This window comes from Pseudophryne corroboree, chromosome 10 (genome assembly GCF_028390025.1).
Source record: "Pseudophryne corroboree isolate aPseCor3 chromosome 10, aPseCor3.hap2, whole genome shotgun sequence".
Taxonomy (NCBI): Eukaryota; Metazoa; Chordata; class Amphibia; order Anura; family Myobatrachidae; genus Pseudophryne; species Pseudophryne corroboree.
Genome location: NC_086453.1, coordinates 269,151,706 through 269,168,007, shown reverse-complemented (window position 1 = coordinate 269,168,007; position 16,302 = coordinate 269,151,706). Strand labels below are relative to the sequence as shown.

The 16,302-nt window shown below is 46.7% G+C and overlaps 1 protein-coding gene across 1 annotated transcript in view; it reads right to left on the bottom strand.

Annotated features, from left to right (window-relative positions):
- The window catches only part of POU2AF1 (POU class 2 homeobox associating factor 1), a 172,486-nt gene extending 156,893 nt beyond the window's left edge, over positions 1-15,593 (bottom strand). The window contains exon 1 of the mRNA XM_063943263.1: positions 15,537-15,593. The gene's annotated coding sequence lies outside the window, so the exon portion shown is untranslated. The remainder of the gene's footprint in view (positions 1-15,536) is intronic.
- Positions 15,594-16,302: the final 709 nt, after the last annotated feature.

Below are 16,302 nucleotides of genomic sequence, written 5' to 3'. Positions count from 1 at the left end.
TGTGATGTTCTTGTCATATATTGAACTGAACTATGGTGAGGGAATTGCTTGTATAAATATTATGGTAAAATGAAAGGAATCAGCAGGAACATTTAAGATGCAGGGATGAAGTCACCATGTTGACAATCAAAGTGTTTACAGTTACAATTAGAGATGTGCGGCGAGCACTTTTTGGGTTTTGTGTTTTGGATCTGAATCCCCACTTGTGTTTTGGATCTGGATTGGTTTTGCCAAAACCACCCTTTCGGGTTTTGGTTTTTGATTTTTGAAAAAACATAAAAACAGCTAAAATCACAGAATTTGGGGGTAATTTTGATCCTACGGTATTATTAACCTCAATAACATTAATTTCCACTAATTTCCAGTCTATTCTGAACACCTCACAATATTGTTTTTAGGCCAAAAGGTTGCACTGAGGTCGCTGGATGACTAAGCTAAGCGACACAAGTGTGCGGCACAAACACCTGGCCCATCTAGGAGTGGCATTGCAGTGTCAGACAGGATGGCACTTTTAAAAACTAGGCCCCAAAGAGCACATAATGCAAAGAAGAAAAAGAGGTGCAATGAGGTAGCTGGATGACTAAGCTAAGCGACCTAAGTGGGCGGCACAAACACCTGACCCATCTAGGAGTAGCACTGTAGTGTCAGATAGGATGGCACTTTTAAAAACTAGGCCCCAAAAAGCACATAATGCAAAAATGAAAAAGAGGTGCAATGAGTTAGCTGGATGACTAAGCTAAGCAACCTAAGTGGGCGGCACAAACACCTGGCCCATCTAGGAGTGGCACTGCAGTCTTAGACAGGATGGCAATTTTAAAAACTAGGCCCCAAAGAGCACATAATGCAAAGAAGAAAAAGAGGTGCAATAAGGTAGATGGATGACTAAGCTAAGCGACCTAAGTGAGTGGCACAAACACCTGGCCCATCTAGGAGTAACACTGCAGTGTCAGACAGGATGGAACTTTTAAAAATTAGGCCCCAAAGAGCACATGATGCAAAGAAGAAAAGAGATGCAATGAGGTAGCTGGATGACTAAGCTAAGCTACACAAGTGGTCGCACAAACACCTGGCCCATCTAGAAGTGGCACTGCAGTATCAGACAGGATGGCACTTTTAAAAACTAGGCCCCAAAGAGCACATAATACAAAGAAGAAAAAGAGGTGCCATGAGGTAGCTGGATGACTAAGCTAAGCGACCCAAGTGAGCGGCACAAACACCTGCCCCATCTAGTAGTGGCACTGCAGTGGCAGACAAGATGGCACTTTTAAAAGCTAGACCCCAAAAGAACATAATGCAAAGAAGAAAAAGAGGTGCAATATGGAATTGTCCTTCGGCACTCCCACCCACCCTTATATTGTATAAACAGGACATGCACACTTTAACAAACCAATCATTTCAGCGATACGACTGTGACTGAAATTATTGGTTTGTTTGGGCCCCCACCAAAAAAGAAGCAATGAATGTCTCCTTGCACAAACTGGCACTACAGTGGCAGGATGTCGTCCTCATCCTCAGATTCCACCCCCTTCAGTGTTTACATCCTCATCCTCACAGAGAAATAATATTCAAACAAACAAACCACATCTTTTAGGTGTCAGTGGACTGCTTACGCTATTACCCAAAGTTTCTGAACTTGACAATGACTTATGATGAATGCACTGAAGGTGACGTATAAGGGAGGATGTTCCACAGTGGTTAACGTCCTTACCCCTACTTATTACGGATTTAGAAAGGCAACAGATTGCTTTACACCTGTTGTCCGGATTTGTGGAGAAATAATTTCACACCAAAGAGGTGGCTTTTTTGGTATTTTGCCCAGGCATGACAATGGGCTTATTCATTCCACGGACAACAACCTTCACCCCCAGTGCCTGATTTAAACAAACCACATCACCATCAGAATCCTCCTCGTCAACTTCCTCCTCAGCGCCAGCAACACCCATATCCTCATCCTGGTGTACTTCAACAGTGACATCTTCAATTTGAATATCAGAAACTGGACTGTGGGTGCTCCTTCCAGCACTTTCAGAGGGCATGCAAATGGTGGAAGGAACCACCTCTTCTCCTTGGGGATTTCTGATACCATCTTAGAACGCACAGTACTTTGCTGTGCTTTTGCCAGCTTAACTCTCTTCAATTTTCTAGCGGGAGGATGAGGGCTTCCATCGTTATGTGAAGCTGAACCACTAGTCATGAACATAGGCCAGAGCCTTAGCCATTCCTTGCCACTTCGTGTCATAAATGGCATATTGCCAAGTTTATTTTTCTCCGCAGATTATTTACATTTTATTTTTTGGTTCATTTTACTGAACTTTGGCTTTTTGGATTTTACATACCCTCTACTATGACATTGGGCATCGGCCTTGGCAGACGACGTTGATGGCATTTTATCATCTATGTCTGGACTAGTGGCAGCAGCTTCAGCTCTAGGAGGAAGTGGTTCTTGATCTTTCCCTATTTTATCCTCCAAATTATTGTTTTCCATTATTTTTCTAGCGTTATATACCAATATGCGGCAAAGGAGAGTGTACCCCTACAACACACGGGACAAACCCTGTAAAAATTATTTGAATAATAATTAGAGATGAGCGCCGGAAATTTTTCGGGTTTTGTGTTTTGGTTTTGGGTTCGGTTCCGCGGCCGTGTTTTGGGTTCGACCGCGTTTTGGCAAAACCTCACCGAATTTTTTTTGTCGGATTCGGGTGTGTTTTGGATTCGGGTGTTTTTTTCAAAAAACCCTAAAAAACAGCTTAAATCATAGAATTTGGGGGTAATTTTGATCCCAAAGTATTATTAACCTCAAAAAACATAATTTACACTCATTTTCAGCCTATTCTGAACACATCACACCTCACAATATTATTTTTAGTCCTAAAATTTGCACCGAGGTCGCTGTGTGAGTAAGATAAGCGACCCTAGTGGCCGACACAAACACCGGGCCCATCTAGGAGTGGCACTGCAGTGTCACGCAGGATGGCCCTTCCAAAAAACCCTCCCCAAACAGCACATGACGCAAAGAAAAAAAGAGGCGCAATGAGGTAGCTGACTGTGTGAGTAAGATTAGCGACCCTAGTGGCCGACACAAACACCGGGCACATCTAGGAGTGGCACTGCAGTGTCACGCAGGATGTCCCTTCCAAAAAACCCTCCCCAAACAGCACATGACGCAAAGAAAAAAAGAGGCGCAATGAGGTAGCTGACTGTGTGAGTAAGATTAGCGACCCTAGTGGCCGACACAAACACCGGGCCCATCTAGGAGTGGCACTGCAGTGTCACGCAGGATGTCCCTTCCAAAAAACCCTCCCCAAACAGCACATGACGCAAAGAAAAAAAGAGGCGCAATGAGGTAGCTGACTGTGTGAGTAAGATTAGCGACCCTAGTGGCCGACACAAACACCGGGCCCATCTAGGAGTGGCACTGCAGTGTCACGCAGGATGTCCCTTCCAAAAAACCCTCCCCAATCAGCACATGATGCAAAGAAAAAGAAAAGAAAAAAGAGGTGCAAGATGGAATTATCCTTGGGCCCTCCCACCCACCCTTATGTTGTATAAACAAAACAGGACATGCACACTTTAACCAACCCATCATTTCAGTGACAGGGTCTGCCACACGACTGTGACTGATATGACGGGTTGGTTTGGACCCCCCCCAAAAAAGAAGCAATTAATCTCTCCTTGCACAAACTGGCTCTACAGAGGCAAGATGTCCACCTCATCTTCACCCTCCGATATATCACCGTGTACATCCCCCTCCTCACAGATTATCAATTCGTCCCCACTGGAATCCACCATCTCAGCTCCCTGTGTACTTTGTGGAGGCAATTGCTGCTGGTCAATGTCTCCGCGGAGGAATTGATTATAATTCATTTTAATGAACATCATCTTCTCCACATTTTCTGGATGTAACCTCGTACGCCGATTGCTGACAAGGTGAGCGGCGGCACTAAACACTCTTTCGGAGTACACACTTGTGGGAGGGCAACTTAGGTAGAATAAAGCCAGTTTGTGCAAGGGCCTCCAAATTGCCTCTTTTTCCTGCCAGTATAAGTACGGACTGTGTGACGTGCCTACTTGGATGCGGTCACTCATATAATCCTCCACCATTCTATCAATGTTGAGAGAATCATATGCAGTGACAGTAGACGACATGTCCGTAATCGTTGTCAGGTCCTTCAGTCCGGACCAGATGTCAGCATCAGCAGTCGCTCCAGACTGCCCTGCATCACCGCCAGCGGGTGGGCTCGGAATTCTGAGCCTTTTCCTCGCACCCCCAGTTGCGGGAGAATGTGAAGGAGGAGATGTTGACAGGTCGCGTTCCGCTTGACTTGACAATTTTGTCACCAGCAGGTCTTTCAACCCCAGCAGACCTGTGTCTGCCGGAAAGAGAGATCCAAGGTAGGCTTTAAATCTAGGATCGAGCACGGTGGCCAAAATGTAGTGCTCTGATTTCAACAGATTGACCACCCGTGAATCCTTGTTAAGCGAATTAAGGGCTGCATCCACAAGTCCCACATGCCTAGCGGAATCGCTCCGTGTTAGCTCCTTCTTCAATGCCTCCAGCTTCTTCTGCAAAAGCCTGATGAGGGGAATGACCTGACTCAGGCTGGCAGTGTCTGAACTGACTTCACGTGTGGCAAGTTCAAAGGGCATCAGAACCTTGCACAACGTTGAAATCATTCTCCACTGCACTTGAGACAGGTGCATTCCATCTCCTATATCGTGCTCAATTGTATAGGCTTGAATGGCCTTTTGCTGCTCCTCCAACCTCTGAAGCATATAGAGGGTTGAATTCCACCTCGTTACCACTTCTTGCTTCAGATGATGGCAGGGCAGGTTCAGTAGTTTTTGGTGGTGCTCCAGTCTTCTGTACGTGGTGCCTGTACGCCGAAAGTGTCCCGCAATTTTTCTGGCCACCGACAGCATCTCTTGCACGCCCCTGTCGTTTTTTAAAAAATTCTGCACCACCAAATTCAAGGTATGTGCAAAACATGGGACGTGCTGGAATTTGCCCATATTTAATGCACACACAATATTGATGGCGTTGTCCGATGCCACAAATCCACAGGAGAGTCCAATTGGGGTAAGCCATTCCGCGATGATCTTCCTCAGTTGCCGTAAGAGGTTTTCAGCTGTGTGCGTATTCTGGAAAGCGGTGATACAAAGCGTAGCCTGCCTAGGAAAGAGTTGGCGTTTGCGAGATGCTGCTACTGGTGCCGCCGCTGCTGTTCTTGCGGCGGGAGTCCATACATCTACCCAGTGGGCTGTCACAGTCATATAGTCCTGACCCTGCCCTGCTCCACTTGTCCACATGTCCGTGGTTAAGTGGACATTGGGTACAACTGCATTTTTTAGGACACTGGTGAGTCTTTTTCTGACGTCCGTGTACATTCTCGGTATCGCCTGCCTAGAGAAGTGGAACCTAGATGGTATTTGGTAACGGGGGCACACTGCCTCAATAAATTGTCTAGTTCCCTGTGAACTAACGGCGGATACCGGACGCACGTCTAACACCAACATAGTTGTCAAGGACTCAGTTATCCGCTTTGCAGTAGGATGACTGCTGTGATATTTCATCTTCCTCGCAAAGGACTGTTGAACAGTCAATTGCTTACTGGAAGTAGTACAAGTGGGCTTACGACTTCCCCTCTGGGATGACCATCGACTCCCAGCGGCAACAACAGCAGCGCCAGCAGCAGTAGGCGTTACACGCAAGGATGCATCGGAGGAATCCCAGGCAGGAAAGGACTCGTCAGACTTGCCAGTGACATGGCCTGCAGGACTATTGGCATTCCTGGGGAAGGAGGAAATTGACACTGAGGGAGTTGGTGGGGTGGTTTGCGTGAGCTTGGTTACAAGAGGAAGGGATTTACTGGTCAGTGGACTGCTTCCGCTGTCACCCAAAGTTTTTGAACTTGTCACTGACTTATTATGAATGCGCTGCAGGTGACGTATAAGGGAGGATGTTCCGAGGTGGTTAACGTCCTTACCCCTACTTATTACAGCTTGACAAAGGGAACACACGGCTTGACACCTGTTGTCCGCATTTCTGGTGAAATACCTCCACACCGAAGAGCTGATTTTTTTGGTATTTTCACCTGGCATGTCAACGGCCATATTCCTCCCACGGACAACAGGTGTCTCCCCGGGTGCCTGACTTAAACAAACCACCTCACCATCAGAATCCTCCTGGTCAATTTCCTCCCCAGCGCCAGCAACACCCATATCCTCCTCATCCTGGTGTACTTCAACACTGACATCTTCAATCTGACTATCAGGAACTGGACTGCGGGTGCTCCTTCCAGCACTTGCAGGGGGCATGCAAATAGTGGAAGGCGCATGCTCTTCACGTCCAGTGTTGGGAAGGTCAGGCATCGCAAACGACACAATTGGACTCTCCTTGTGGATTTGGGATTTCAAAGAACGCACAGTTCTTTGCGGTGCTTTTGCCAGCTTGAGTCTTTTCAGTTTTCTAGCGAGAGGCTGAGTGCTTCCATCCTCATGTGAAGCTGAACCACTAGCCATGAACATAGGCCAGGGCCTCAGCCGTTCCTTGCCACTCCGTGTGGTAAATGGCATATTGGCAAGTTTACGCTTCTCCTCCGACAATTTTATTTTAGGTTTTGGAGTCCTTTTTTTTCTGATATTTGGTGTTTTGGATTTGACATGCTCTGTACTATGACATTGGGCATCGGCCTTGGCAGACGACGTTGCTGGCATTTCATCGTCTCGGCCATGACTAGTGGCAGCAGCTTCAGCACGAGGTGGAAGTGGATCTTGATCTTTCCCTAATTTTGGAACCTCAACTTTTTTGTTCTCCATATTTTATAGGCAGAACTAAAAGGCACCTCAGGTAAACAATGGAGATGGATGGATTGGATACTAGTATACAATTATGGACGGACTGCCACGGTTAGGTGGTATAAAAAAACCACGGTTAGGTGGTATATATTATAATAATAATACAATTATGGATGGACGGACTGCCTGCCGACTGCCGACACAGAGGTAGCCACAGCCGTGAACTACCGCACTGTACACTGGTTGATAAAGAGATAGTAGTATACTCGTAACAACTAGTATGACACTATGACGACGGTATAAAGAATGGAAAAAAAACCACGGTTAGGTGGTATATATTATAATAATAATACAATTATGGATGGACGGACTGCCTGCCGACTGCCGACACAGAGGTAGCCACAGCCGTGAACTACCGCACTGTACACTGGTTGATAAAGAGATAGTAGTATACTCGTAACAACTAGTATGACACTATGACGACGGTATAAAGAATGAAAAAAAAACCACGGTTAGGTGGTATATATTATAATAATAATACAATTATGGATGGACGGACTGCCTGCCGACTGCCGACACAGAGGTAGCCACAGCCGTGAACTACCGCACTGTACACTGGTTGATAAAGAGATAGTAGTATACTCGTAACAACTAGTATGACACTATGACGACGGTATAAAGAATGAAAAAAAAACCACGGTTAGGTGGTATATATTATAATAATAATACAATTATGGATGGACGGACTGCCTGCCGACTGCCGACACAGAGGTAGCCACAGCCGTGAACTACCGCACTGTACACTGGTTGATAAAGAGATAGTAGTATACTCGTAACAATTAGGATGACACTATGACGGTATAAAGAATGAAAAAAAAAACCACGGTTAGGTGGTAGGTATATAATAATAAATAATACAATTCTGGTCGGACGGACTGCCTGCCGTGTGCCGACACAGAGGTAGCCACAGCCGTGAACTACCGCACTGTACACTGGTTGATAAAGAGATAGTAGTATACTCGTAACAATTAGGATGACACTATGACGGTATAAAGAATGAAAAAAAAAACCACGGTTAGGTGGTAGGTATATAATAATAAATAATACAATTCTGGTCGGACGGACTGCCTGCCGTGTGCCGACACAGAGGTAGCCACAGCCGTGAACTACCGCACTGTACACTGGTTGATAAAGAGATAGTAGTATACTCGTAACAATTAGGATGACACTATGACGGTATAAAGAATGAAAAAAAAAACCACGGTTAGGTGGTAGGTATATAATAATAAATAATACAATTCTGGTCGGACGGACTGCCTGCCGTGTGCCGACACAGAGGTAGCCACAGCCGTGAACTACCGCACTGTACACTGGTTGATAAAGAGATAGTAGTATACTCGTAACAATTAGGATGACACTATGACGGTATAAAGAATGAAAAAAAAAACCACGGTTAGGTGGTAGGTATATAATAATAAATAATACAATTCTGGTCGGACGGACTGCCTGCCGTGTGCCGACACAGAGGTAGCCACAGCCGTGAACTACCGCACTGTACACTGGTTGATAAAGAGATAGTAGTATACTCGTAACAATTAGGATGACACTATGACGGTATAAAGAATGAAAAAAAAACCACGGTTAGGTGGTAGGTATATAATAATAAATAATACAATTCTGGTCGGACGGACTGCCTGCCGTGTGCCGACACAGAGGTAGCCACAGCCGTGAACTACCGCACTGTACACTGGTTGATAAAGAGATAGTAGTATACTCGTAACAATTAGGATGACACTATGACGGTATAAAGAATGAAAAAAAAAACCACGGTTAGGTGGTAGGTATATAATAATAAATAATACAATTCTGGTCGGACGGACTGCCTGCCGTGTGCCGACACAGAGGTAGCCACAGCCGTGAACTACCGCACTGTACACTGGTTGATAAAGAGATAGTAGTATACTCGTAACAATTAGGATGACACTATGACGGTATAAAGAATGAAAAAAAAAACCACGGTTAGGTGGTAGGTATATAATAATAAATAATACAATTCTGGTCGGACGGACTGCCTGCCGTGTGCCGACACAGAGGTAGCCACAGCCGTGAACTACCACACTGTACACTGGTTGATAAAGAGATAGTAGTATACTCGTAACAATTAGGATGACACTATGACGGTATAAAGAATGAAAAAAAAACCACGGTTAGGTGGTAGGTATATAATAATAAATAATACAATTCTGGTCGGACGGACTGCCTGCCGTGTGCCGACACAGAGGTAGCCACAGCCGTGAACTACCGCACTGTACTGTGTCTGCTGCTAATATAGACTGGTTGATATTTAAAGAGATATTAGTAGTATACAACAATACTATACTGGTGGTCAGGCACTGGTCACCACTCCTGCAGCAAAAGTGTGCACTGTTAATTAATATAATTGTACTCCTGGCTCCTGCTAACAACCTGCAGTGCTCCCCAGTCTCCCCCACAATTAATTATAAGCTTTTAATTTATACATTGATGACTGTGCAGCACACTGGGCTGAGCTGAGTGCACACAGACTGAGTCACACTGTGTGACTGACTGTGCTGTGTATCGTTTTTTTTTTCAGGCAGAGAACGGATATAGCAGAGAGAAGTGAACGGATATATTATATTAAATAAAAGTTAACTAGCAACTGCACTGGTCACTGACTGTGGTAAACTAACTCTGTCTGCGACTCTGCACAATCTCTCTCTCTCTATCTAATCTATCTCTATTCTAATGGAGAGGACGCCAGACACGTCCTCTCCCTATCAATCTCAATGCACGAGTGAAAATGGCGGCGACGCGCGGCTCCTTATATAGAATCCGAGTCTCGCGATAGAATCCGAGCCTCGCGAGAATCCGACAGCGTCATGATGACGTTCGGGCGCGCTCGGGTTAACCGAGCAAGGCGGGAAGATCCGAGTCGCTCGGACCCGTGAAAAAAAACATGAAGTTCGGGCGGGTTCGGATTCCGAGGAACCGAACCCGCTCATCTCTAATAATAATAATCCTTTTTTTGCAGTTATTATAATAATATGCAGCACAGGAGAGCGTATCCCTAAACCACACACATGACAAAGACTGTAAAAATTATTTGTGTAATAACCCTTTTATTTGGAGTTATTATAATAATATGCAGCACAGGAGAGCGTACCCCTAAACCACACACAGGGCAAAGCCTGTAAAAATTATTTGGATAATAACCCTTTTATTTGTAGTTATTATAATAATATGCCGCACAGGAGAGTGTACCCCTACACCACACGGGGCAAAGCCTGTAAAAATGATTTTTAATAATAACCCTTTTATTTGGAGTTATTATAATAATCAGGGCCGTTTCTAGCCAATTTGGCTCCCAGTGCGAGATTTAAAAATGCGCCCCCGCCCCCATTCACATAAAAAAATGCGCCCCCCATAGATATAAAGAGTAAAAACATGCGCGCGCCTAAGGCGCGCGCGCTCCCGGCAAGGGGACGTGGCCTCGTTAAAATGGGCGTGGTTTTGTTAAGATGGGCTTGGCTCATCTGATCTCATCATCACGGCCACCACTGGATAAAAAAAAAAAAGTCCTCATTTTACACATTACAGCAGGCACGCGACCCCATTTTACACAGCACGGCAGACAAGTGTCCCCATTTTACACAGCACGGTAGGCAAGTGTCCCCATTTTACACATTGCGGCAGGAAAGTGTCCCCATTTTACACATTGCGGCAGGCACGTGCCCCCATTTTACACATTGCGGCAGGAAAGTGTCCCCATTTTACACATTGCGGCAGGCACGTGCCTCCATTTTACACAGTACGGCAGGCAAGTGTCCCCATTTTACACATTGTGGCAGGCACGTGCCCTGATTTTACACAGTACGGCAGGCACGTGCAGGTGTCCCCATTTTACACAGTACGCAGACAGGTGTCCCCATTTTACTCAGTACGCAGGCAGGTGTCCCCATTTTACACAGTACGCAGACAGGTGTCCCCATTTAACACATTATGGCAGGCAAGTGTCCCCTTTGTATACATGATGGCAAGTGGCAGAGAGGGGGTAGAGAGAGAGAGAAGGAGAGGCTGACTTACAGTTGAAGCGGTTCTTCCCGCTCTTCACCGCCTCTCCCTCCTCTTCGCGGCGCCGCTGGCTTGGCACCCCCTCCTCCGTCCTCCCGAGTACCCAGCTCGGGGGCGGAGTTTCGTGGAATGACGCGATTGCGTCGTGACGTCACGACGCACCGCGTCATTCCATGAAACTCCGCCCCCCGAGCTGGGTACTCGGGAGGACGGAGGAGGTGGGAATGGATTTTAAAGTGTTCAAGAAGTGCCGCGGCGGGCGCCCCATGCGGTTGCACGGCTCGCCCGCCGCAAGAAACGGCACTGATAATAATATGCAGCACAAAGGATCGTACCCCTAAACCACACACATATGGAAAAGCCTGTAAAAATTATTTGGATATTAACCCTTTTATTTGGAGTTAATATAATAATATGCAGCACAGGAGAGTGTACCCCTACACCACACACATACGGCAAAGCCTATAAAAATTATTCGGATAATAACCCTTTTATTTGGAGTTATTATAATAATATGCAGCACAGAGGATCATACCCCTAAACCACACACATACGACAAAGCCTGCAAAATTATTTGGATATTAACCCTTTATTTGGAGTTATTATATTAATATGCAGCACAGGAGAGCGTACCCCTACACCACACAGGGCAAAGCCTGTAAAAATTATTTGGATATTAACCCTTTATTTGGAGTTATTATAATAATATGCAGCACAGAGGATCGTACCTCTTCACCACACACATACGGCAAAGACTGTAAAAATTATTTAGATAATAACCCTTTTATTTGGAGTTATTATAATAATATGCAGCACAGGAGAGCGTACCCCTACACAACACACACACGGCAAAGCCTGTAAAAATGATTTGGATAATAACCCTTTTATTTGGAGTTATTATAATAAGGTGCAGCACAGGAGAGCGTACTCCTATACCACTCAGGGCAAACCCTGTAAAAATGATTTGGATTAAATAGTAATAACCCCTTTATTTGGAGTAAATATTATACAGCACAGGACAACACCACTGGACTTATATGGCAGTACCGCTGGACTTATACGGCAGTACCGCTGGACTTATACGGCAATATCGCTGAATTTATATGGCTGTAGCACTGGACTTATACGGCAGCACTGCTGGACTTGTACGGCAGTACCACTGGACTTATAAGGCAGCACCACTGGACTGGACTTACGCGGCAGCACCACTGGACTGGACTTATATGGAAGCACCACTGGACTGGACTTATACAGCAGCACCACTTGACTTATGGCGGCACAGGACACCACCACTAGACTGATGCAGCACAATACAGCACCACTGGACTGGACTTATACAGCAGTAATGGACTTATGGCAGCACGGGACACCACCACTGTGACTGGATTGATGAAGCACATGACACCACCACTGGACTGATGCAGCACAAGACAGCACCACTGAACTGGACTTATACAGCAGCACCACTGGACTTATGGCAGCACAGGACACCATCACTGGACTTATGGCGGCACAGGACACCACCACTAGACTGATGCAGCACAATACAGCACCACTTGACTGGACTTATACAGCAGTAATGGACTTATGGCAGCACGGGACACCACCACTGTGACAGGACTGATGCAGCACATGACACCACCACTGGACTGATGCAGCACAAGACAGCACCACTGAAGTGGACTTATACAGCAGCACCACTGGACTTATGGCAGCACAGGACACCACCACTGGACTTATGGCAGCACAGGACACCACCACTGGACTAATGCAGCATAAGAGAGCACCACTGGACTGGACTTATACAGCAGCACTGGACTTATGGCAGCACTGGACACCATCACTTGACTTATGGCAGCATAGGACACCACTAGATTGATGCAGCACAAGACAACACCGCTGGACTGGACTTATACAGCAGTAATGGACTTATGGCAGCACGGGACACCACCACTGTGACTGGATTGATGAAGCACATGACACCACCACTGGACTGATGCAGCACAAGACAGCACCACTGAACTGGACTTATACAGCAGCACCACTGGACTTATGGCAGCACAGGACACCATCACTGGACTTATGGCGGCACAGGACACCACCACTAGATTGATGCAGCACAATACAGCACCACTGGACTGGACTTATACAGCAGTAATGGACTTATGGCAGCACGGGACACCACCACTGTGACAGGACTGATGCAGCACATGACACTACCACTGGACTAATGCAGCACAAGACAGCACCACTGAAGTGGACTTATACAGCAGCACCACTGGACTTATGGCAGCACAGGACACCACCACTGGACTTATGGCAGCACAGGACACCACCACTGGACTAATGCAGCACAAGACAGCACCACTGGACTGGACTTATACAGCAGCACTGGACTTATTGCAGCACAGGACACCATCACTGGACTTATGGCAGCACATGACACCGCCACTGGACTGATGCAGCACAAGACAGCACCACTGGAATGATACAAAAGAGCTGGTCGCCACCCCACGCACCATGCCACTTTCCTGCATAGACACCGAGGAGACACGTCCTCTCGCTACACTCTCCAGGACTGGAGTGAAGATGGCTGGGTGGGAGGTGCGAAATATACAAAGTCCAGATCTCGCAAGAATCCAACACCAGGATGATGATATTTTGCCTCATGAGTCTAGCGGGAAATCCTGAGCTGGACTCCGATCATGAAGTCCTGGGGGGGGGGGGGAGGAGGGGTTCATGATCTCTAAGATCCGAACCCACTCATCCCTAGTTACAGTGTAAAGAAAACAATATACTGTACACCACTGTAGTAAAACTTTGGTAAGTAATCAATTGATTTACAAATCATGTCATTTATCAGTCAGTTGGCAGTGAGTTACCCACAAAGTACTGTAAGAGATTGAATAATATCTGTTTTTTGCAACACCGTCTGAGACCTGTATGATGGAGAGTGATAAAGTGTAGAGAGATAAAGCCAGATAAAATACCAGGCAATCAGCTCCTAACTGCCATGTTACTGGATGTGTTTGAAAAATGACAGGAGCTGATTGGTTAATACTTTACCTCTCTCCATTTACATTATCCAGGCTTAGTACATCTGCCCCCCACATTGATAAATCTGGTTCTAAACATCACTAGATATTACCAGTGACGTGCGGTGAGGTCAATGATTGGGGAGGCACTGGCTAATAACAGAACTTGATTTACACCAACATACAGCTAGGGGGTATTATCCCCTCTCCCCAACCCCCTAATCCTCCCTTTCCAATCCCATAGCCTAACCTTAACCTCCCCCTATAGTGCCTAACCCTAACATCTGTGCAGCATTGCCTAATCTCCCCCGCAGCCTAACCCTAACCCTCTCCATGGGTGCCTAACCCCCCCTCCCTGCAGCCTAACCCTAACCCTTTCCGTGGTGCCAAACGCTCCTCCATGCAGCCTAACCTCCCCACGCCGCCTAACCCTAACCTGCCCCTATAGTGCCCAACCCTAACATCCCTGCAGCATTGCCTAAACCTAACCCCCTTCCCCGCTGACTAAACCTAACTCTCCCTCCCCCGCAACGCTACCCTAACCCTCTTCGTGGGTGCTTAACCCCCCACCCTGCAGCCTAACCCTAACCTCCCTGGGGGGAGGGGAGGCTAAACTAACCCTGCTGACCCTAAAACTATCGGTGGCACTATACTTACATAGGTCGGGACGCCAACTGTCGGGGTTTGGACGTCTGTATCATGACCAAATAGGATTTCTGGCAACGGCATTGTGGCGGGGGGCAGGATCCCGACTGTCAGTAAACTAACCGCATTCCCTACCAGTGAGCTTGACATACAGTACAGTAGGTGACCAGGCCAAATCAGGCCATATTGCAGCATTTATATTTAACTCTTATAATATACTGTACCATCCGTTTTTACAACATCTTCACAACAACACTTAAGGGCCTTACACACTGGACGATTTTCAGCCGAGGTGCCTGATCGCCGATACGGCCAACGGATGCCCCGGCAGCAAGGGGGGGTGACGGGGGAGTGACGTTTCTTCACTCTCCCGTCACCCGGCCCCATAGCCCTGCATGCTAATATGGACGATATTGTCCATATTGGCTTGCACGCATAAACGACACGGCACCAACGATGAACGAGCGCGGGGTCGCACATCGTTCATCGTTGGTAAATACACACTGAAATATATTTTAGTGTAATCGGCCAGTGTGTAGGGCCCGTTACTCAGGACTTGCAGTGCCAGTGATCAAACAAAAACTGGAACAGAAAAGAACGGAGTACAAATATAAGAAATTAATGATTACTCCAGTGTACAGAACAACAAGTAAAGAGCCCCAGCATCCGTCTTCCTGCCACCCCCAGCCAGGGCTGTGCTGCTGCATGTGTGTGAGAATGGAGGAGGTATGTACTTAGGTTACTGCTTCTCAGTAACACACATCCACAGGCAGCAGCTGAGGGCTGGGAAACTAAAGGCTGGAGCAGACAGTGACATGCAGCCTGCTCCTGCCATAGCCCTGACCCTGACAGCAGCAGCCTGACCCTACTGTCCGTGGCTATAGTAGCCATGTGCAGGAAACCGGATGTCCCCACTCTCCCCTGATAACAGTGCTACCCATGCTGTAGTGCACCCTGACAGCTCACCTCACCATCTGTAAAACGACCAGCACCTGGAGAGAGGGAGATCTGGACTCAGCACTGAGAGTGCATCAGGAAACAGTCACAGTCACTGGCCAATCAAATCTGCCTCACTGACAGGGGCGGGCTCTGAGGTGGGATGCAGGCACTCCCCTGTCACTAAGGCAGATCTGCTGCTGCCTCTACTGCATGTTTTTTCAATGGGCTTTTCCTGCCCTCCGTTTGGCCACGCCCCCTGCCCGCCCCCCAGCTCGGACACTTTACCATTGTCAGTGGGAGGCAACGCTCTCAGCTGCCTCCCACCCACCGTTGGCTGTGTTTCCACACAGCAAATATGATTAGAAAAATGCAAAGAGGATAATTATGAAACAGGACGTGTTATAAATATCTTCTTTGTATTACTGCAGTCATTATGACAGGGGAGGCACTGCCTCCCCTGCCTCCCCTGACTGCACGTCCCTGGATATTACATATTTTTTGAATAGGAAAGACAGAAGATATTTGAATTTATATACTTATCTGCCACACTGTGGCTATCCAGGTGATGTCCGGTGATGTGCACCGGACATTTTTCGGCTTTTGTGTTTTGGTTTTGGATTCGGTTCCGCGGCCGTGTTTTGGATTCGGACGCGTTTTGGCAAAACCTCCCTTAATTTTTTTTGTCAGATACGGGTGTGTTTTGGATTCGGGTGTTTTTTTTTCAAAAACCCCTCAAAAACAGCTTAAATCATAGAATTTGGGGGTAATTTGATCCCATAGTATTATTAACCTC